Below are 22481 nucleotides of genomic sequence, written 5' to 3' on the forward strand. Positions count from 1 at the left end.
AGTTCAGAGGGCTTCCCTAGTGACTTAGAATCCATGCTAAAGAATCCACCTGTAATGCAGGAGACCTGGGTTTGATCCCTGGGTTGGGAAGATGCCCTGGAGAAGGGCATGGCAAACCACTCCAGTATTCGGGCCTGGAGAATCCCCATGGAAGAGTAGCCTGGCAAGCTACAGACAGTGGGGTTGCAAAGAATTGAAAACGAGTGAGCAACTAAGCACACAGAGTCTAGAAGTCCAAAATCACAGTGCTGGCAGTGTTGGTTCCTTCTGAAGTCTCTTTGGAGGAATCTATTCCATTCTACTTTTCTAACATTTGGTAACTTCAACAATCTTTGGTATTCCTTGCTTGTACATGCATTGCTTCAATCTGTCTTTGTCTTGCATGGCTTACCTTTGTGACCCTGTGTCTGTGTCTTCTTTGTTGTCCCTTTATAAAGGCATTCATGATTGTAATTAGAATATTTTTTAAAAAAAAGTGAAAAAGAAATTCACCTACTTCCTGAATGGAATACAAAGTTGATTTTATGCTTTAAGTCTTAGCTGTTGATAGTGTCCCAGCATTTGGATGGAGTTGATGTGTTTCTCACTGCCTCTGGTAGTACCCCTTGCAAAGTTCTACAAATGATAATAGCTGGCACCTAACTCTGTGTAGTAGAAAAAGTTGGTGCCACCAGTGGGAGTAAGTGGTAGCAGCTTTTGAAATTTCTGTAGAAATTGCCCACTAGAAACACTTTAAAATAGAATTATCATGTGATCCAGAGAGCTACTGCTAGGTACATATTCTAAGGGAAATCACTATCCTGAACAGATATCTGTACCCACAAGTTTAAATAAAGCAGAAAGAATGGATATTAAAAAAAAAAAGAAAGAAGGAAGGAAAGAAGGGAGGGAGGAAAGGAAGGAAGGAGAAGAAAACATGTGACCTCAGCATTATCCCATTTTATTCTATTAGGTGTATCACCTTGAATGATACACCTAATAGTTTGTGTATAGATATGGTTTTTCCTGTGGTCATGTATGGATGTGAGAGTTGGACTGTGAAGAAGGCTGAGGACCGAAGAATTGATGCTTTTGAATTGTGGTGTTGGAGAAGACTCTTGAGAGTCCCTTGGACTGCAAGGACATCCAACCAGTCTATTCTGAAGGAGATCAGCCCTAGGATTTCTTTGGAAGGAATGATGCTAAAGCTGAAACTCCAGTACTTTGGCCACCTCATGCGAAGAGTTGACTCATTGGAAAAGACTCTGATTCTGGGAGGGACTGGGGGCAAGAGGAGAAGGGGATGACAGAGGATGAGATGGCTGGATGGCATCACGGACTCGATGGACGTGAGTCTGAGTGAACTCCGGGAGTTGGTGATGGACAGGGAGGCCTGGCGTGCTGTGATTCATGGGGTCGCAAAGAGTCGGACACGACTGAGCGACTGATCTGATCTGATCTGATCTGACCATTGCTAAAATAGGAAGTCGAGAAACACCTGGAATAACAGGCAAATTTGGCCTCGGAGTATGGAATGAAGCAGGGCAAAGGCTAATAAGAGTTTTGCCAAGAGAACACACTGGCATAGCAAACACCCTCTTCCAACAACACAAGATAAGACTCTACACATGGACATCACCAGATGGTCAACACTGAAATCAGATTGATTATATTCTTTGCAGCCAAAGATGGAGAAGCTCTATGCAGTCAGCAAAAACAAGACTGGTAGCTGACTATGGCTCAGATCATGAACTCCTTATTGCCAAATTCAGACTTAAACTGAAGAAAGTAGGGAAAACTACTAGACCAGTCAGGTATGACCTAAATCAAACACCTTATAACTATACAGTGGAAGTGAGAAATAGATTTAAGAGACAATATCTGATAGAGTGCCTGATGAACTATGGACGGAGGTTCGTGAATTGTACAGGAGACAGAGATCAAGACCATTCCCATGGAAAAGAAATGCAAAAAAGCAAAATGGTTGTCTGAAGAGGCTTTACAAATAGCTGTGAGAAGAAGGGAAGCAAAAAGCAAAGGAGAAAAGGAAAGATATAAGGATCTGAATGCAGAGTTCCAAAGAATAGCAAGGAGAGATAAGAAAGCCTTCTTCAGTGATCAGTGCAAAGAAATAGAGGAAAACAACAGAATGGGAAAGACTAGAGATCTCTTCAAGAAAATTAGAGATACCAAGAAACATTCATGCAAAGATGGGCTCGATAGAGGACAGAAATTGTATGGACCTAATACAGCAGAAGATATTAGGAAGAGGTGGCAAGAATACACAGAAGAACTGTACAAAAAAAAAATCTTCACAACCCAGATAATCACAATGGTGTGATCACTCACCTACAGCCAGACATCCTGGAATGTGAAGTCAAGTGGGCCTTATAAAGTATCACTACGAACAAAGCTAGTGGAAGTGATGAAATTCCAGTTGAGCTATTTCAAATCCTGAAAGATGATGCTGTGAAAGTTCTGCACTCAATATGCCAGCAAATTTGGAAAACTCAGCAGTGGCCACAGGACTGGAAAAGGTCAGTTTTCATTCCAATCCCAAAGAATGGCAATGCCAAAGAATGTTCAAACTACCACACAATTGCACTCATCTCACACGCTAGTAAAGCAATATTCAAAATTCTGCAAGCCAGGTTCAGCAATACGTGAACTGTGAACTTCCAGATTTAGAAAAGGCAGAGGAACCAGAGATCAAATTGCCAACATCTGCTGGATCATGGAAAAAGCAAGAGAGTTCCAGAAAAACATCTATTTCTGCTTTATTGACTATGCCAAAGCCTTTGACTGTAGGGATTACAATAAACTGTGGAAAATTCTGAAAGAGATGGGAATACCAGACCACCTGACTGCCTCTTGAGAAACCTCTATGCAGGTCAGGAAGCAACAGTTAGACCTGGACACGGAACAACAGACTGGTTCCAAATAGGAAAAGGAGTTCGTCAAGGCTGTATATTGTCACCCTGCTTATTTAACTTCTATGCAGAGTACATCATGAGAAACACTGGGCTGGGCTTGATTCTGTTTCTCTCGGAATCAAGATTGCCGAGAGAAATATCAATTATCTCAGAGATGCAGATGACACCACCCTTATGGCAGAAAGTGAAGAGGAACTAAAAAGCCTCTTGATGAAAGTGAAAGAGGAGAGCGAAAAAGTTGGCTTAAAGCTCAACATTCAGAAAACTAAGATCATGGCATCTGGTCCCACCACTTCATGGGAAATTGATGTGGAAACAGTGGAAACAGTGTCAGACTTTATTTTTCTGGGCTCCAAAATCACTGCAGATGGTGATTGCAGCCATGAAATTAAAAGATGCTTACCCCTTGGAAGGAAAGTTATGACCAAACTAGATGGCATATTCAAAAGCAGAGACATTACTTTGCCAACAAAGGTCCGTCTAGCCAAGGCTATGGTTTTTCCAGTAGTCATGTATGGATATGAGAGTTGGACTGTGAAGAAAGCTGAGCACCGAAGAATTGATGTTTTTGAACCATGGTTTTGGAGAAGACTCTTGAAAATCCCTTGGACTGCAAGGAGATCCAACCAGTCCATTCTAAAGGAGATCAGTCCTGGGTATTCTTTGGAAGGAATGATGTTGAAGCTGAAACTCCAATACTTTGGCCACCTCACGCAAAGAGTTGACTCATTGGAAAAGACCCTGAAGCTGGGAGGGATTGGGGGCAGGAGGAGACGGGGACGACAGAGGATGAGATGGCTGGATGGCATCACCGACTCGATGGACATGAGTTTGAGTAAACTCCGGGAGTTGATGATGGACAGAGAGTCCTGGCATGCTGCGATTCATGGGGTCGCAAAGAGTCAGACCTGTCTGAGCTACTGAATTGACAGACTGACTGACTGACAATTGCTATCCTCATGGCTGAAAGGAAAATCAATGTTATTGCAGAAAAAACTTCATGACATTAAAGAATTTAATTCTGTGTTTAAAATCCTGCATATTTTCAATCTTTTAAAGGGATTTTTAAAAAATATTTTTCTTGGAACTTGAGTTTTTGCTTTTGAATTAATCAATCATTTAGTTAGAAACCTGTATTAACATTTCCATATTAGCAACTTCTAAAAGATCTTCAATTACTTAAAAGACAATATGATTTAAAAGGTCACATAGATAAGTGACTTTTTAGAACTGAGAGATTGGGAGGGAATGGGTAATGACAGCTAATGAATATGGGATTTCTTTTGGGGGTGGTGAGAATGTTCTAAATTGATTGCAGTGATGGTAGTACATTTCTGTCAACATACCAAAAAATCATTGAATTGCATACTTTGAGGAGGAACTTTATGGTTTGTGACTCTTATCTCAATAAAATAAATTTTTTATAAAAAGTGACATAGAGAATAAACTTCTTTGACTCATTAAAATTTTAAAAATTAAAATTAATTGCCTATTAGACAGAGGATGAGATGGTTAGATGGGATCACTGACACAATGGACATAGGTTTGGGTGGACTCTGGGAGTTGGTGATGGACAGGGAGGCCTGGCATGCTGCGTTTCATGGGGTCGCAAAGAGTCGGACACGACTGAGTGACTGAACTGAGAAAAATCTTGATGATTCTAACACCTGTATCAAAAAGAATAGAATATATCTGAGATTTTTACCATGTAAAGAAAAAATTATTCACATTAAATTATTAGTGTTTTATAAAGGTGAAAACATACCTAGAATGGTCTTTGTTTTTCTAAAGAAGAGACTTCAAGTGGAAATATAGTATCTGTGCCCTCAAATATATAAAAGACACTTAGTGAATTATATTTTCACTCATGCTTCCATATAAGTTTTTATGAAACTTCCTTTAGTGCTATACCGTTTAATATACTACCATTTCATATGCGATCTCCAAATTATTAGCACTGTGAAAAAGTTGAAGCCAGAAGAATGAGGAAATAATCATCACCCAAAGCTTTCAACTCTGTATTAACAAAGACAACAGATTTGAAAAGAAAGACCTATCACCAAGGAAACATCAGATCCCTGAGGTTTCCATTTCCCAGAACATACCTGCAAGTCAGTACCCACCTTTCAGTTCTCGTTACAAAATAAACTATTGAAATTTACTCATGCAGTTTTTCTTTCAGACATTTAGCTAGGTCAATATTCACTATTTATTTTTATATTCCATTTTCAATTCCTCCCAAGACATAATTTAGAGATATGTGGATTGAATGATGTCACTTTGGTTTGTGTATTTGTAAGAATCCAAATATTCATTCATCTACAGCACCATGTTGCTATTATATCATGAACACTTGTTGCAGTAATATTAATTACCCAGGGCCTGCTACATAATTTATGGTGCTGAATGCACAATGAAAGTGTGTTTTCAAAAAGCAAAGGAAATGTGTCATTAAAATTACTAACATTTTCTTTCTTCAGTTGTTTTTCTCTTGACTTGTCATAGTGTTTTTTTCAATTCATTCATTCAAAGAAAGGGCCTCCCTGGTGGCTCCAGACGGTAAAGAATCTGCCTCCAATCCCTGGGTTGGGAAGATCCCCTGGAGAAGGGAATGGCAACCCACTCCAGTATTCTTTCCTGGGAAATTCCATGGTTAGAAGAGCCTTGTAGGCTACAGTCCATGGCATCATAAGGCGTCAAACACAACTGAGAGGTTAACACTTTTCAAGCAAAGAAATTTAAAAGCATTAGTACACATTTTATTGTACATCTTTATGTTGTACATGTATTACATATGTACAATATAAATTGTACATATATAATATTGTACATTTAATCTGCATTAAATGCCAGATTTAATGCAAGTGTAAGAGCACTCAAACTACATGCAGAATCACTGAAATCACACAATTTGTATTTTGTACTTGGTACTGTTGTTGTTCAGTCACCCAGTCATGTCTGACTCTTTGTGAACCCATGGACTGCAGCACACCAGGCTTCCCTGTCCTTCATCACCTGCCGGAGCTTGCTCAAATCTATGTCCATTGAGTCGATGATTCCATCCAACCAACTCATCCTCTCTTGTCCCCTACTCCTGCATTCTATCTTTCCTAACATCAGGGTCTTTTCCAATGTGTCAGCTCTTTGCATCAGGTAGCCAAAGTTTTGGAGCTTCAGCATCAGTCCTTCCAGTGAATATTCAGGGTTGATTTCCTTAGGATTGACTGGTTTGATCTCCTTGCAGTCCAAGGGACTCTCAAGAGTCTTCTCCAATACTAGAGTTGGAAAGCATCAGTTCTTCCATTCTCAGCCTTCTTTATGGTCCAACTCTCACATCCATACATGACTACTGGAAAAACCATAGCGCTGACTAGATGGATCTTTGTTGGCAAAGTAATGTCTCTGCTTTTTAATATGCTGTCTAGGTTGGTCACAGATTTTCTTCCAAGGAGCAAGCATCTTTTAATTTCATGGCTGCAGTCACTATCTGCAGTGATTTTGGAGCCCAAGAAAATAAAGTCTGTCACTGTTTCCATTGTTTCCCTATCTATTTGCCATAAAGTAATGTGACCCAATGTCATGATCTTTATTTTTTGAATGTTGAGTTGTATTTTTTTTTTTTACTTTTAATGCTTTACAGAATTTTACTGTTTTCTGTCAAACCTCAACATGAATCAGCTATAGGTAGACATATATGCCCTCCCTTTTAAAACTCCCTCCCATCTCCCCTGCCCCCAGCCCTCCCCTCTAGGTTGATACAGAGCCCCTGTTTGAGTTTTCTGAGCCATACAGCAAATTCCCGTTGGCTATCTGTTTTACATATGGTAATGTAAGTTTCCATGTTACTCTTTCCATACATCTCACTCTCTCCTCCCCTCTCCCCATGTCCATAAGTCTATTCTCTATATCTGTTTCTCCATTGTTGCCCTGTAAATAAATTCTTCAGTGCCATTTTTCTAGATTCTGTATATATGTGTTAGAATATGGTATCTTTCTCTTTCTGACTCACTTCACTCTGTATAATAGGTTCTAGGTTCATCCACCTCATTAGAACTGACTCAAATACATTCTTTTTTAAGGCTGAGTAATATTCCATTGTGTTATATGCACCACAGCTTCTTTATCCATTCATCTGTCAATGGACATCTAGGTTGCTTCCATGTTTTAGCTATTGTAAATAGTGCTTCAGTGAACAATGGGATACCTGTGTCTCTTTTGAATGTTGAGTTTTAAGCCAGCTTTTTCACTCTCCTCTTTCATCTTCATCTTTTTAGTTCCTCTTTGCTTTCTATTATTAGAGTGGTGTCATTTGCATATCTAAGGTTATTGATATTTCTCCTGGCAATCTTGATTCCAGTTTGTGCATTATCCAGTTCAGCATTTTGCATTATGTACTCTGCATACAAGCTAAATAAGCAGGGTGACAATATACAGCCTTGACATAGTTGGTGCATGTATATATAATTCATTCTTACTCGAGCAGCAAAATATGGCATGAAGTGAACTTGATTGATTTTATTTCACTTCTTGATATTGCATATTCTACTAACACACTGCACCTCCAGGTACTGATGAGCAACGAAAGATTGAAAGGCAAATGAATTATTGGTTACCTTATCTTTCCCTTTCTATGTCATTAATTTTAGCACAAGTGATTAACTTAAGGAAGGAAGTAAAATGAGTAAGAAAAGGACATGATGGCTTGGTCACTTATGTTTGTTAGGACACAATGGCCTTCTTTCTTCATTCATAATGTTCTGATTCAGTTAGAAAGTATGGCTTCCCAGGGTTGTCAATGTCATCTACTCTGTTGTAACATAGCACACTTTTATGCACTTTGTCTTTTTTTTTTTTTGTCTTTCTTTTATTTTTTTAAATTGGGGTATAGTTGCTTTACCATTATGTTTGTTTCTGCTATACAATGAAGTGAATCAGCTATATATACATACATTCATCCCCTCCCTTATAAATCTCCCTCCCACTCACCATCCCACCCCTCTATGTCATCACAGAGCACTGAGTTTTGCTCCCTGCACTACACAGCATGTTTCCACCAGCAATCTTTTTACACATGGCAGTGCACACATGTCAGTCCTAATTTCCCAATTCCTCCCACCCCTTACCCGCCACTGGGTCCATAGGTCCATTTCCTATGTCTGTGTCTCTATTGCTGCCCTGCAAAACCATTCATCTATACCATTTTTCTAGGTTTCATATATATGCATTAATATATAATATTTGTTTTTCTCTTTATGACTTCACTTAGCATGATATACTCTAGGTCTATCAGTGTGTCTACAAATGATCCAAATTTGTTCCTTTTTATGGCTGAGCATTATTCCATTGTGTATATTACCATATTTTCTTGATCCATTCATCTGTCGATGGACATTTGGGTTGCTTCCATATCCTGACTATTGAAAATAGTTCTGCAATGAACATACAATGAGGTATCACATCGGTCAGAATGGCTATAATTGAAAAATCCACAAACAATAAAAGCTGGAAAGGATGTAAAAGAAGGGAACCCTCACGCACTGTTGGTGGGAATGTAAATTGATATAGCCACTATGGAAAACAGTATGGAGGTTCCTTAGAAAACTAAAATAGAACTACTATATGATCCAGCAATCCCACTTACTGGACATATATTCTGAGAAAACTATAATTCAAAAAGATACATGTATCCCAATGTATAATGTTAATTGAAACTTGTGATTATTACTGTGGTGTCATCACTATTTCCACATAATAGTACAAAACAAGTATTACTTTACTTAATTCATTATGTTTGTATAGTAATTTACAGTGCATAATTTTTTGTTTGTTTTGGTTCATTAAGATGTTATTTACTGTGAGGGTTAATTCCAATAGACCTAGAATTAACCTCATTAACCTATGTTACTGGAATACCTACACAGCACTAACGCTTGATCAAGGCATGATGCCATGCTGCTGTGCTTAGTTGCTTAGTCATGTATGACTCTTTGCCACTTCATGGACTGTAGCCCACCAGGCTCCTCTGTCCATGGGGATTCTCCAGGCAAAGAATATTGGGCATTTGCCATGCCCTCCTGCAGGGGATCTTCCCAACCCAAGGATCGAACCCAGGTCTCCCACATTGCAGGCGCATTCTTTACCAGCTGAGCAACAAGGGAAGCCCCAAGGCATGATATATAATTGTTAATAGTTTTCCTTTGTAGTCATATGTCCAAAGGAGTTTGAAGATGATTCACACTAGTTTATTGACATTATTTAATCAACAGCAGTGAGACTGATGATTTGTATCAGTCAAGACTCCAGTATAGACTCTATGGTTCCAAGATGTTCTGTTCACACATCGATAGTTTCTGATCCAACAAAGGAAGCACTTACACAGCCCTTACACACAGTCAGTGCTCTTGCCTGGATTCTCAGGTTTGAGGTCTTTGGCTATGAGGCACACCAATACTTTAATACTGCTTCTCCACTTCACCCTTTCCTTTCAATAAATGTTAGATTTCTACACATTGTCATTTTGGGTCCTGCCATCTTTTTCAGCAATTAATCCTGTCTAACTAATACCATTAGTTCATTAACATAGTCTATGTTTCAATAATTTATGAGCACAATATTTAAAATGTATTATTTCTAAAAATTTGTATAAACAACCCCATAATCAGGATATACTTTACTTCTCCAACCTAAAGTGTTTCTTGTGCTCCTCTCAGCTGACCCCACCTGCCTCATACTAGGCAATCAGTCTTAGAAAGTTCCAATTCACTTCTCCCTTCTAGGAAAGCTGAACAGAACACGACTCCCATATCTTATACCTACGTGCACTGAGACACTACAGCCCATTTGCATGGCTGTATTGAAATATTTTATGTATTTGAATAAACACAGATACCATATAAATTACAGCTGTTAAATTATTTGAATCTAACCAATAAACAGAACTCCTAGGTGTTTCTTTGGTGTGAGGCATCATGAAGAAATTACTGATCATCAGTTAGTCCTTTGGACTTAAGAAATTTGTGAATGTCTGATATTCATCTCACTGTGAAGAGGAAGGCAGATGTTACTGATTCCTGAATGAGGGGAAGCATATTGTTCACAATTATATTGGCAGAAAGTAGCACAATAGCAACAACTAGCAATGAGTACATTAGATAGGAGTTGTTTCCTTCAAGAGTCAAGATGTTCACAAAGATTGATGACTGAGACAGCTGCTCAAGATCTCGTCAGAGTTGTAGGCCAAACTGATCTGCTATCAGTAGTGTGAGGCTTCCATTGTCTTGATAACAATAAGACTGCCACACTCGTTAATTTTCTGTTTAGTTGATCTATCCATAGGTGTGAGTGGGGTATTAAAGTCTCCCACTATTATTGTGTTATTGTTAATTTCTCCTTTCATACTTGTTAGCATTTGTCTTACATACTGTGGTGCTCCCGTGTTGGGTGCATATATATTTATAATTGTTATATCTTCTTCTTGGATTGATCCTTTAATCATTATGTAGTGACCATCTTTGTCTCTTTTCACAGCCTTTGTTTTAAAGTCTATTTTATCTGATATGAGTATTGCTACTCCTGCTTTCTTTTGGTCCCTATTTGCATGGAAAATCTTTTTCCAGCCCTTCACTTTCAGTCTGTATGTGTCCCCTGTTTTGAGGTGGGTCTCTTGTAGACAACATATGTAGGAGTCTTGTTTTTGTATCCATTCAGCCAGTCTTTGTATTTTGGTTGGGGCATTCAACCCATTTACGTTTAAGGTAATTACTGATAAGTATGATCCCGTTGCCATTTACTTTATTGTTTTGGGTTCGAATTTATACACCGTTTTTTGTTTCCTGTCTAGAGAATATCCTTTAGTATTTGTTGGAGAGCTGGTTTGGTGGTGCAGAATTCTCTCAGCTTTTGCTTGTCTGAAAAGCTTTTGATTTCTCCTTCATACTTGAATGAGATCCCTGCTGGGTACAATAATCTGGGCTGTAGGTTATTTTCTTTCATCATTTTAAGCATGTCTTGCCATTCCTTCCTGGCTTCAAGAGTTTCTATTGAAAGATCAGCTGTTATCCTTATGGGAATTCCCTTGGTCTTATTTCTTGTTTTTCCCTTGCTGCTTTTAATATTTGTTCTTTGTGTTTGATCTTTGTTAATTTTATTAATATGTGTCTTGGGGTGTTTCGCCTTGGGTTTATCCTTTTTGGGACTCTCTGGGTTTCTTGGACTTGGGTGATTATTTCCTTCCCCATTTTAGGGAAGTTTTCAACTATTATCTCCTCAAGTATTTTCTCATGGTCTTTCTTTTTGTCTTCTTCTTCTGGGACCCCTATGATTCGAATGTTATAGCATTTAATATTGTCCTGGAGGTCTCTGAGATTGTCCTCATTTCTTTTAATTCGTTTTTCTTTTATCCTCTCTGATTCATTTATTTCTGCCATTCTATCTTCTAATTCACCTAATCCTATCTTTTGCCTCTGTTATTCTACTATTTGTTGCCTCCAGAGTATTTTTAATTTCATTTATTGCATTATTCATTATATATTGACTCTTTTATTTCTTCTAGGTCCTTGTTAAACCTTTCTTACATCTTCTCAATCCTGTCTCCAGGCTATTTATCTGTGATTCCATTTTGATTTCAAGATTTTGGATCAATTTCACTATCATTATTCGGAAACTGGAGAGATCACAACAGACAACACAGAAATACAAAGGCTCATAAGAGACTACTATCAACATTTATATGCCAATAAAATGGACAAGGTGGAAAAAGTGTACAAGTTCTTAGAAAAGTACAACTTTCCAAAACTGGACCAGGAAGAAATAGAAAATCTTAACAGACCCATCACAAGCATGGAAATTGAAACTGTAATAAAAAATCTTCCACCAAGCAAAAGCCCAGGTCCAGACAGCTTCACAGCTGAATTCTACCAAAAATTTAGAGAAGAGCTAACACCTATCCTGCTCAAACTCTTCCAGAAAATTGCAGAGGAAGGTAAACTTCCAAACTCATTCTATGAGGCCACCATCACCCTAATACCAAAACCTGACAAAGATGCCACAAAAAAAGAAAACTACAGGCCAATATCACTGATGAACATAGATGCAAAAATCCTTAACAAAATTCTAGCAATCAGAATCCAACAACACATTAAAAAGATCATACACCATGACCAAGTGGGCTTTATCCCAGGGATGCAAGGATTCTTCAATATCCACAAATCAATCAATGTAATACACCACATTAACAAATTGAAAAATAAAAACAATATGATTATCTCAATAGATGCAGAGAAAGCCTTTGACAAAATTCAACACCCATTTATGATAAAAACTCTCCAGAAAGCAGGAATAGAAGGAACATACCTCAACATAATAAAAGCTATATATGACAAACCCATAGCAAACATTATCCTCAATGGTGAAAAATTGAAAGCATTCCCTCTAAAGTCAGGAACAAGACAAGGGGTGCCCACTTTCACCATTACTATTCAACATAGTTTTGGAAGTTTTGGCCACAGCAATCGGAGCAGAAAAAGAAATAAAAGGAATCCAAATTGGAAAAGAAGAAGTAAAACTCTCACTATTTGCAGATGACACGATCCTGTACATAGAAAACCCTAAAGACTCCACCAGAAAATTACTAGAACTAATCAATGATTATAGTAAAGTTGCAGGATATAAAATCAACACACAGAAATCCCTTGCATTCCTATACACTAATAATGAGAAAACAGAAAGAGAAATTAAGGTAACAATTCCATTCACCATTGCAATGGAAAGAATAAAATATTTAGGAATATATCTACCTAGAGAAACTAAAGACCTATACATAGAAAACTATAAAACACTGGTGAAAGAAATCAAAGAAGACACTAATAGATGGAGAAATATACCATGTTCATGGATCGGTAGAATCAATATAGTGAAAATGAGTATACTCCCCAAAGCAATTTATAGATTCAATGCAATCCCTATCAAGCTACCAATGGTATTCTTCACAGAGCTAGAACAAATAATTTCACAATTTGTATGGAAATACAAAAAAACCTCGAAGAGCCAAAGCTATCTTGAGAAAGAAGAATGGAACTGGAGGAATCAACCTACCTGACTTCAGGCTCTACTACAAAGCCACAGTTATCAAGACAGTATGGTACTGGCACAAAGACAGAAATATAGATCAACGGAACAAAATAGAAAGCCCAGAGATAAATCCATGCACATATGGACACCTTATCTTTGACAAAGGAGGCAAGAATATACAATGGATTAAAGACAATCCCTTTAACAAGTGGTGCTGGGAAATCTGGTCAACCACTTGTAAAAGAATGAAACTAGAACACTTTCTAACACCATACACAAAAATAAACTCAAAATGGATTAAGGATCTCAACGTAAGACCAGAAACTATAAAACTCCTAGAGGAAAACATAGGCAAAACACTCTGACATACATTACAGCAGGATCCTCTATAACCCACCTCCCAGAATATTGGAAATAAAAGCAAAAATAAACAAATCAGACCTAATTAAACTTAAAAGATTCTGCACATCAAAGGAAACTATTAGCAAGGTGAAAAGGCAGCCTTCAGAATGGGAGAAAATAATAGCAAATGAAGCAACTGACAAACAACTAATCTCAAAAATATATAAGCAACTCCTGCAGCTCAACTCCAGAAAAATAAATGACCCAATCAAAAAATGGGCCAAAGAACTAAATAGACATTTCTCCAAAGAAGACATACAGATGGCTAACAAACACATGAAAAGATGCTCAACATCACTCATTATCAGAGAAATGCAAATCAAAACCACTATGAGGTACCATTTCACACCAGTCAGAATGGCTGCAATCCAAAAGTCTACAAGCAATAAATGCTGGAGAGGGTGTGGAGAAAAGGGAACCCTCTTACACTGTTGGTGGGAATGCAAACTAGTACAGCCACTATGGAGAACAGTGTGGAGATTCCTTAAAAAACTGGAAATAGAACTGCCTTATGATCCAGCAATCCCACTGCTGGGCATACACACTGAGGAAACCAGAAGGGAAAGAGACACGTGTACTCCAATGTTCATCACAGCACTGTTTATAATAGCCAGGACATGGAAGCAACCTAGATGTCCATCAGCAGATGAATGGATAAGAAAGCAGTGGTACATATACACAATGGAGTATTACTCAGCCATTAAAAAGAATACATTTGAATCAGTTCTAATGAGGTGGATGAAACTGGAGCCTATTATACAGAGTGAAGTAAGCCAGAAAGAAAAACACCAATACAGTATACTAACGCACATATATGGAATTTAGAAAGATGCTAACAATAACCCTGTGTATGAGACAGCAAAAGAGACACTGATGTATAGAACAGTCTTATGGACTCTGTTGCAGAGGGAGAGGGTGGGAAGATTTGGGAGAATGGCATTGAAACATGTATACTATCATGTATGAAACGAGTTGCCAGTCCAGGTTCGATGCATGATACTGGATGCTTGGGGCTAGTGCACTAGGACGACCCAGAGGGATGGTATGGGGAGGGAGGAGGGTTCAGGATGGGGAACACATGTATACCTGTGGTGGATTCATTTTGATATTTGGCAAAACTAATACAATTTGTAAAGTTTAAAAATAAAATAAAATTTTAAAAAAAATTAAAAAAAAAAAAAAGACTGCCACACTCCCAGCATCACATCTGCTATCCAAGAAGGAAAAAAATAAATAGAATAGCTAAGAGGAAAAATGAATAAAAGACATCCTAACAGTTTAGTCTGAATTTAAAAATAACTTCCTTAAAAATTAGCCTAGAGAATTCCTTTTGCATCTATTGGCCCGAAAAGGGTTATATGACCATGCCTAACAACAATAAGGGCTTCCCTGGTGGCTCAGACAGTAAAAGCATCTGCCTACAACGTGGGAGACCCAGGTTCGATCCTTAACATAACATTACAACAATAAAGGAAATGGAGTATTTTATTTTCTAGACTTTAGAGGACATCAGTTGAAAATGACTTTTGAGTGCAAATAAATATAAGGCAAAAGGAGAAGAGGACAGCAGAGGATGAGATGATTAGATAGCATCACTGACTTAATGGACATGAGTTTGAGCAAATTCCGGGAGATAGTGAAGGCCAGGGAAACCTGGTGTGCCACAGTCTATGGGGCCACAAAGAGACACGACTGAGTGACTGAACAACAAATATAAAACATCAATATCTTAATATCTCAGAATATTATTCCACTAAATGCTACTGCAACTTACTTGTTTCTAAAAATGCTGTGCTGCTTATAAGCAACCTGCTCTGGTACAGCATATGAAAAAGTTATGAAACATTGTATTGCTTTTGTTGGGAAGAAAGCATATAGTGTGTGAGCTGAAATAAATTTTTACCATTCTATAAAGGTCTTATATCCTATGATTGTGTCTTGTGCCATCACCTAAAATCCAACTGAGTTCACAAAGTATTAATAATTGTTGTAGTAAAAATTGTCTATCTGTTAGGGTTTTAATCTTTTGCATTCTTACCAGGATATTGTGTGATACTCCATGAGGCAGACTGCACATTCCCATTTCTTCCACTTCATTGAATAATCAGACTTCTTGATGAAAAAGAATATAGATGGAAACTTGTCAATGATAGACATTTAATCAACAACTGAAATTGGCTTTATTAGTTTCAGTTTATGATAAATTTAGAAACTACTGACAGGTATCAGAATTTGGGGGTTAAATTAAAAACTAATAACTAAAATTTTCTGAACAGGCCAAATTCTGTAAATATACTTGAAAGTTTAATTCATTCTTTTGGTATTAAATGGAATCAAAAAGTGAATTTAAGGCAGTGTTTAGATTTTATGTATTGAGCTTTATATTTGACATTTTATGGGACATTTATTATCTTGCTAGATGAATATCTTTTTAAAGAACTTAGAATAAACAGTATGCATAAGAAACAAGTGTGCTGATAGACCATGACATAAAAAAGAAGGCAATAAATAGGGAATGCATTCAATAGTTAATGTGGATTTTAAGTACATCATGAATCTTTATCACATTTCTAAAACATTTAACTCCCACTTGAAATTTGAAGCAATTTTAGATATCAAAATTCAAGTAATTCTGAATGTCTTAGGGAGATTTTTGAATGTAGAACACATAATAATGCATAATCCAGTTTTCCTACTCATTTCTTTATAGTACTACTAACCTGAATAACTTGGGCTCCCCTGATGACTCAGTTGGTAAAGAATCTGCCTGCAATACAGAGGACCTGGGTTCAATCCCTGGGTTGGGAAGATCCCCTGGAAAAGGGAACTGGCTACTCACTCCAGTATTCTGGCCTGAAGAATTCCATGGACTATATAGCCCATGGGGTTGCAAAGAGTTGGACATGACTGAGCAATTGTATAGCCATAGCAACTTGAATACCTGTAGTAAGTTTCTATTCATTCTGTGTCTTTGGAATAATCTAAATAGAGGCACTATAGCTGGTTAATTTTTTCAGCTACTAAAACAATGATTTTGTTCCATGTTATCCTATTTCCAAGCTTACCTATACCTGCAGGTCCCAATAGTAGGATATCCATTAACAATTAGTATTTAACCCTGGAACTTAGCTTCTTAGGAAGAAGAAAAGTACAAAAAAAATGAAAGATTTATGTCAGAAAGAAGGCAAAGTAGACAGCCTGGCATTTCTACATTCAGGAATATGAAAAAGGAAAAATGGAGACAGAGATAGATGGACAAGGTCAAATTCCAGGACTATTACTTCCCTGCAGTGTTTTCCTTGAAGATACTTCGCGGTTAAAATTTTTAAATATACAGAAAGGTATGGGAGAATCTAGAACCCTTTGACTCTTGAGTGAGATGAATAATGTGGAATATGAGTAAGAGGAGGACAAGCAGATGAGACTGCAGTTGGACCTTGGTCATTTATTTTATGTTGCCTGCTCATGGCAATCAAGGATTTGAAAGTTCCCACCAGCCCTGATAAGAGGATGGAAAGTTACTGAAAGAACCAGTGGATCAGCAGATGCTAGGTTGGATAAAGGACTAGGGAACATAATTTTTATGACTTTTTTTGTGGTGAAAATACCCTCTTTCACAGGACTTTCTTGCACTGAAGGGTGTACCAACCCATTTGGACACCGCTCCTTATTTTGCCCAATGTGCAACTTAGCAGCAGCAGCAGCAGCAGCAGCGTATATAAGAGGCTACAGCCTGAAATGCTTATTTGCAATAGAATGTGGTGGAACAGGGTCCATGAGACAGCACATGTCCTTTCTTGAAGGTTTGGAATTCACTCAAATCTAGGGAACAGTTGCCATAAAGGAGTGTTGGCCTAATGTTGCTATATATTCTAACGTTTAAAGAAAAATCATAAATCTTTATCATTTCAAATAATCCAGTTTAGAAAGAAAAACAGAAGCCAAATAAAGCATGATTCATTAGCCACCAGTTTGCTGACTTTGTGATAGAGAATATGCTGGTTGCTCCTTCACAAATCAGTTCTTTAAACATGTGAGAACACAAAAAAATCCTAAAATTTAGTTTAACATGCATTTTTCCCAGATAGGCAGGGTTTATGGCCCATACACTTTTTCCTTGTATTCTTGTTTTCATTTATTTTTTCAGCTACTTCAGTTTGATAGTCTTGAGCTCACCCAATTTATATGAAATGTATGTGCTTTTCTGCATCATTCCATGTAAGCTTAAGCACCAAAATACTTAATCCAAGGCTATGAGTTGCTATCAAACAAATTTTTTAGGTTTACCTTAAACAATCACTAAAGAAGAGAAACTTCTGTTTTCTTTTTCCTAGTTTGTTTATAATATTTTCTTTTGTGTATCTTTGAAATTTCACCCTGATGTCTCTATGTTGCCTTTTTTTTTAGTTATGAGCATTTTATAGAATACTTTCTTTTCCTCAAAAATTAAAGTAACATTCTGAAATTATAAGCACACTTCATTTAGTATCCACTTAGATGAAAACATCATCAAATTCTTGAATTCACTTCTATCTAATTTCTGTGCATGCAAGAAGACAACAGATAGTAGTAACCTGTTTTACATTTATTTTACTAGAAGAGTGTACCAAACATATTTTTTCTTATTATTTGTTTTAAAAATATTAGTTCAAAGAAGTCTTACAAATAATGATAAACAGAAGTTGGAGTCACGTGGCAAGCACATGGCACCTTACAAATCCTTCTGATTTGAAGTTGAGCTCAATAATAAAACATAACATTCCCAGAATCAGAAATTGAAGGGAAAAAACCCTCAAAGGCAGTTTGGTAAATATGAGCTTACATAATAGTGACTCATGAGCTGGCTAGTTCTAAATATAAACCAAAGAAATTGATAGTCATACTCTAGTGCCCATAGTGGTGGGGAGGAGGGACTTGACTTAGAATTATTTAAGATAGAAGCATTGAAACTGAACTCATTTATGGTAATTATGAAAAATGTTTAGCTATTTAAATCAGTAAAATAGTAGTTTCTATTTAAAACTTTTAATGTCATGATTGTTTAAGTTTAAATATATGGAGAATTAAAAATGATGGTGTATAATGTGTTTTGCATGTATGGATGTGAAAGTTGGACTATAAAGAAAGCTGAGCACTGAAGAATTGATGCTTTTGAACTGTGGTGTTGGAGAAGACTCTTGAGAGTCCCTTGGACTGCAAGGAGATCCAACCAGTCCATCCTAAAGGAGATCAGTCTTGGATGTTCTTTGGAAGGACTGATGTTGAAGCTGAAACTCCAATATTTTGGCCACCTGATGCGAAGAGCTGACTCATTTGAGAAGATCCTGATTCTGAGAGGCACTGGGGGCAGGAGGAGAAGGGGACGACAGAGGATGAGATGGCTGGATGGCATCACCAACTCGATGGACGTGGGTTTGGGTAAACTCCGACAGTTGCTGATGGACAGGGAGGCCTGGTGTGCTGCGGTTCATGGGGTTGCAAAGAATTGGACATGACTGAGTGACTGAACTGAACTGAATGTGTTCGGGGAAAATGAAACTAAAGGGTTGTTAAGGTTCTGCTTATAGGCAGAAAAAAGTTAAAAGCATCTGTTAATGTTAGATTTTGTTACGAATTTGTGCTGTACTCTCTAGGAAAAACCTTAAAACAGGAAATTTATAATATGCAACTTCTAACCAAAAGAAGAGAAAAATATTTTTAAATATTTCATCATTTCAGAGAGGGAAAATATTTAGAAAAGTAAATACAGAGAAAGTGTTAACTGGAAAATTGCATTTTAAAACAAAAGCATATCAATAATCCCATAATATGCAAAATAATTCATTGTTTCCTTTAGGATTATTTAAATTGTATATAAAAGTTAGTCCAATTATATGCTGGTACAAATAGGGAATTGAAAAATGACATGATGAGTCTTCAATTGCATTAAGCATTGAGACACAATGTGGTAAAATTACAGAATACCACACAAGTAGAACAAATAAGCAGGTGAGTATTTCTGACAGAAGGGAGGTTAAAGATCAAGAGCCTTGCTCACACTGGACAGTTAGCTCCTAAAGAGCAGGGATCGATTCTTGTTTTTCTTTAAACTTTCAGTGTCTAGTAAAGTACCTCACTTTCAAGTACTCTCTGACCTTGAAAAGCTTCCAAGGCAAAAGGAAACTCATGTTATGATAGAAGTATAAATTAAAGTGACGTAAGAGCAGAGAGGGCTTCCCAGGCGGTGCTAGTGGTAAAGAACCTGCCTGCCAACACAGGAAACATAAGAAATACAGGTTCAATCTCTGGGTTGGGAAGATCCTCTGGAGGAGGGCATGGCAACCCACTCCAGTATTCTTGCCTGGGGAATCCCATGGACAGAGGAGCCTAGGAACTACAGTCCATAGGGTTGCACAGAGCACACACACACAAACACACACACACACACAAGAGCAGAGGGGTGGAAAAAATTCTTTTTAAATGTACAATGGAAAAGACAAAACCAAGCAAACAACACGTAAGATAAGCATGAAGGATTAAAACAGGTGATAACCTACCTAAGAGAATGGCATGAACAAAAATATGAAGGTAAATACCCATATGGGGAAGGTTGAATGGTTCTATTTGGATGGATTACAGAGGGATGAAAGATGTAGTGACACAGTAAGGACCATACACTGTCCACGACTAACATTAGAAAGAGCTGAAGAGTAGAGTTCTAATTAAAAGAATCTGGAGGTTTTCCTAAAAGCAAAAGAAAAAACAAAAACAAACCACCAAGTTGTTGTTGTTCAAGCAGGGAATTGTTATGATGACATATGCTTTAAAAAACATAGGATATATTAAAAGAAAGAGTGCAGGCAAAAATCTCACTTAAAAAGTCAAGAGAACAGTCCAGATGATAAAAAGGATACTTTTGTCTTTACGATGTTTTGAGTTTTGAGTACATCCTAAAGACGTGTGTGTAGGGGAGGGGGGCGGGTGGCGGAGAGAGTGAACATTGGTTTAAACAGCCACAATTATTCTGGCTATGGTACAGAATTGATTTTGAACAATTGATAGTACAATTGATAGTACAATTTTAGTACAATTGATTTTGAACTTTGGAAACTCAGTACCATCACTTTTAAGCTATATAGTCACAGGAAAAGTATTTTAAAGGTTAAATAACTGGATAGCAACTTTCTCATCTTAATCTTTAAAATTCCTGATTGTTGTGAGAATTAAACAAAATTAATAATTAAACAACCCAGGGATTGAACCCAGGTCTCCCGCATTACAGATAGATTCTTTACCAGCTGATCCACCAGGGAAGCCCGAGAATTCTGGAGTGGGTAGCCTATTCCTTCTCCAGCAGATCTTGCAGACCCAGGAATCAAACTGGGGTCTTCTGCATTGTAGGTGAATTCTTTACTAGCTGAGCTACCAAGGAAGCCCTAATAATTCCACAGAATTGCATATGTAGACGCTCCAATCACAGTGCTTAGGACATACAGACAATAACTGTTGGTGAATAATAGAATGAAATACTGGAAAGTATCTTCCATATTTTCCCATTGGACTTAAACTTTTTCAGAGCTTTTTGTTGTTAGGTAGCTATGACCAACCTAGACAGCATACTAAAAACCAGAGACATTACTTTGCCAACAAAGGTCCGTCTAGTCAAAGCTATGGGTTTTCCAGTAGTCATGTATGGATGTGAGAGTTGGGCTATAAAGAAAGCTGAGCACCAAAGAACTGATGCTTTTGAACTGTGGTGTTGGAGAAGACTCTTCAAAGTCCCTTGGATTGCAAGGAGATCCAACCAGTCAATCATAAAGGAAATCAGCCCTGATTATTCATTGGAAGGACTGATACTGATGCTGAAGCTGAAACTCCAATTCTTTGGCCACCTGATGCAAAGAACTGACTCACTGGGAAAGACCCTGATGTTGGGAAAGATTGAAGGCAGGAGGACAAGAGGATGACAGAGGATGAGATGGCTGGATGGCATCAGCAACTCAATGGGCATGAGTTTAAACAAGCTTCGGGAGTTGGTGATGGACAGGAAAGCCTGGAATACTGCAGTCCATGGGGTCACAAAGAATCAGACATGACTGAGCAACTGAACTGAAACTGATTGGTAGCTTATTCTCCTAACCATCAGTCAAGAGTTGGAACACCTTTCTTGGGACCCAGAGTCTAACATGTAGCGTTCTCTCTGGTATTGATCACGGGCTCTCAGAAGAAGTTCTTTCTTCCTCTTGTACCATCATGCTACATACTTTACACAATATTGTTCACAAAGTTGATGCCATTTTTAGAATGAGTTAACATTCTGAGTTAACAGTGAGTTCTAATTTGATGCAACAACCTGCAGCTATCTGACTGCATAGATAGAAGCAAAGTATCCAGAGCATAAGATGTAAGTACTCTCTATTAGGCAGAACACAGGGGATTATACCTCTCAAATAGTAAAGAATCCACCTACAATGCAGGAGACCTGGGCTCAATCCCTGGGGTGGGAAGATCTCCTGGAGAACTCCATGGAAAGAGGAGCCTGGTGGGCTACAGTCCATGGGGTCAGAAAGAGTCAGACATGGCTGAGGAACCAACACACTCTGTACATTATGATCTTACATTGTCTGCACAAATGTCCTGAGCAAAGCAAAACAAAACATTTTTTGTAATGTTAAACACCTTGAACAAGATCACAGGGTTGATATGAAGACACAATTAGATTTTGAGTTAGGTACATTTTCTAATGACTAAAGCTGCCAGACAATAGAATGGGCTGTGTTAGTATTGAACGATTTCTGTGCTAGTGACTCTGCTCACATATATCCTGACCCCCTCTTTAGGAGGAGACTGCAGGAAATATAACCTAACTCGAAGACCACTGATTTTAGTCCTGTGATCTTCAGCAAAACCCTTTCCATTTTCTTTCTCTTTGCAGATATTGTTTTGCTATATAGTTTTGAGTATTTTAAACAGAAAAATCATTTCATGTTTATTAGAATCTAATGGAATTAGCATTATATCAGTGATTGCTACTTCTCAGGGGTCATTGTAGGGGGCTTTTACCTTTATTTGTTTAGTACTTAAAATGACCCTGAAAATATTATTTTCACAATTTTACAA

At 37.7% G+C, this 22481-nt stretch overlaps 1 long non-coding RNA gene across 2 annotated transcripts in view; it reads right to left on the minus strand.

Annotated features, from left to right (window-relative positions):
- LOC147379746 (uncharacterized) overlaps positions 1–22481 on the minus strand; it is an 83899-nt gene that overhangs the window by 60529 nt on the left and 889 nt on the right. For both annotated transcript variants that reach the window (XR_015133963.1, XR_015133962.1), the window contains exon 2: positions 15421–15494. This is a non-coding gene — a long non-coding RNA (uncharacterized LOC147379746). The remainder of the gene's footprint in view (positions 1–15420; positions 15495–22481) is intronic.

The sequence above is a fragment of the Bos grunniens genome, chromosome 1, assembly GCF_055505025.1.
Source record: "Bos grunniens cultivar Pamir isolate PY7600 chromosome 1, Bosgru_T2T1.0, whole genome shotgun sequence".
NCBI lineage: Eukaryota > Metazoa > Chordata > Mammalia > Artiodactyla > Bovidae > Bos > Bos grunniens.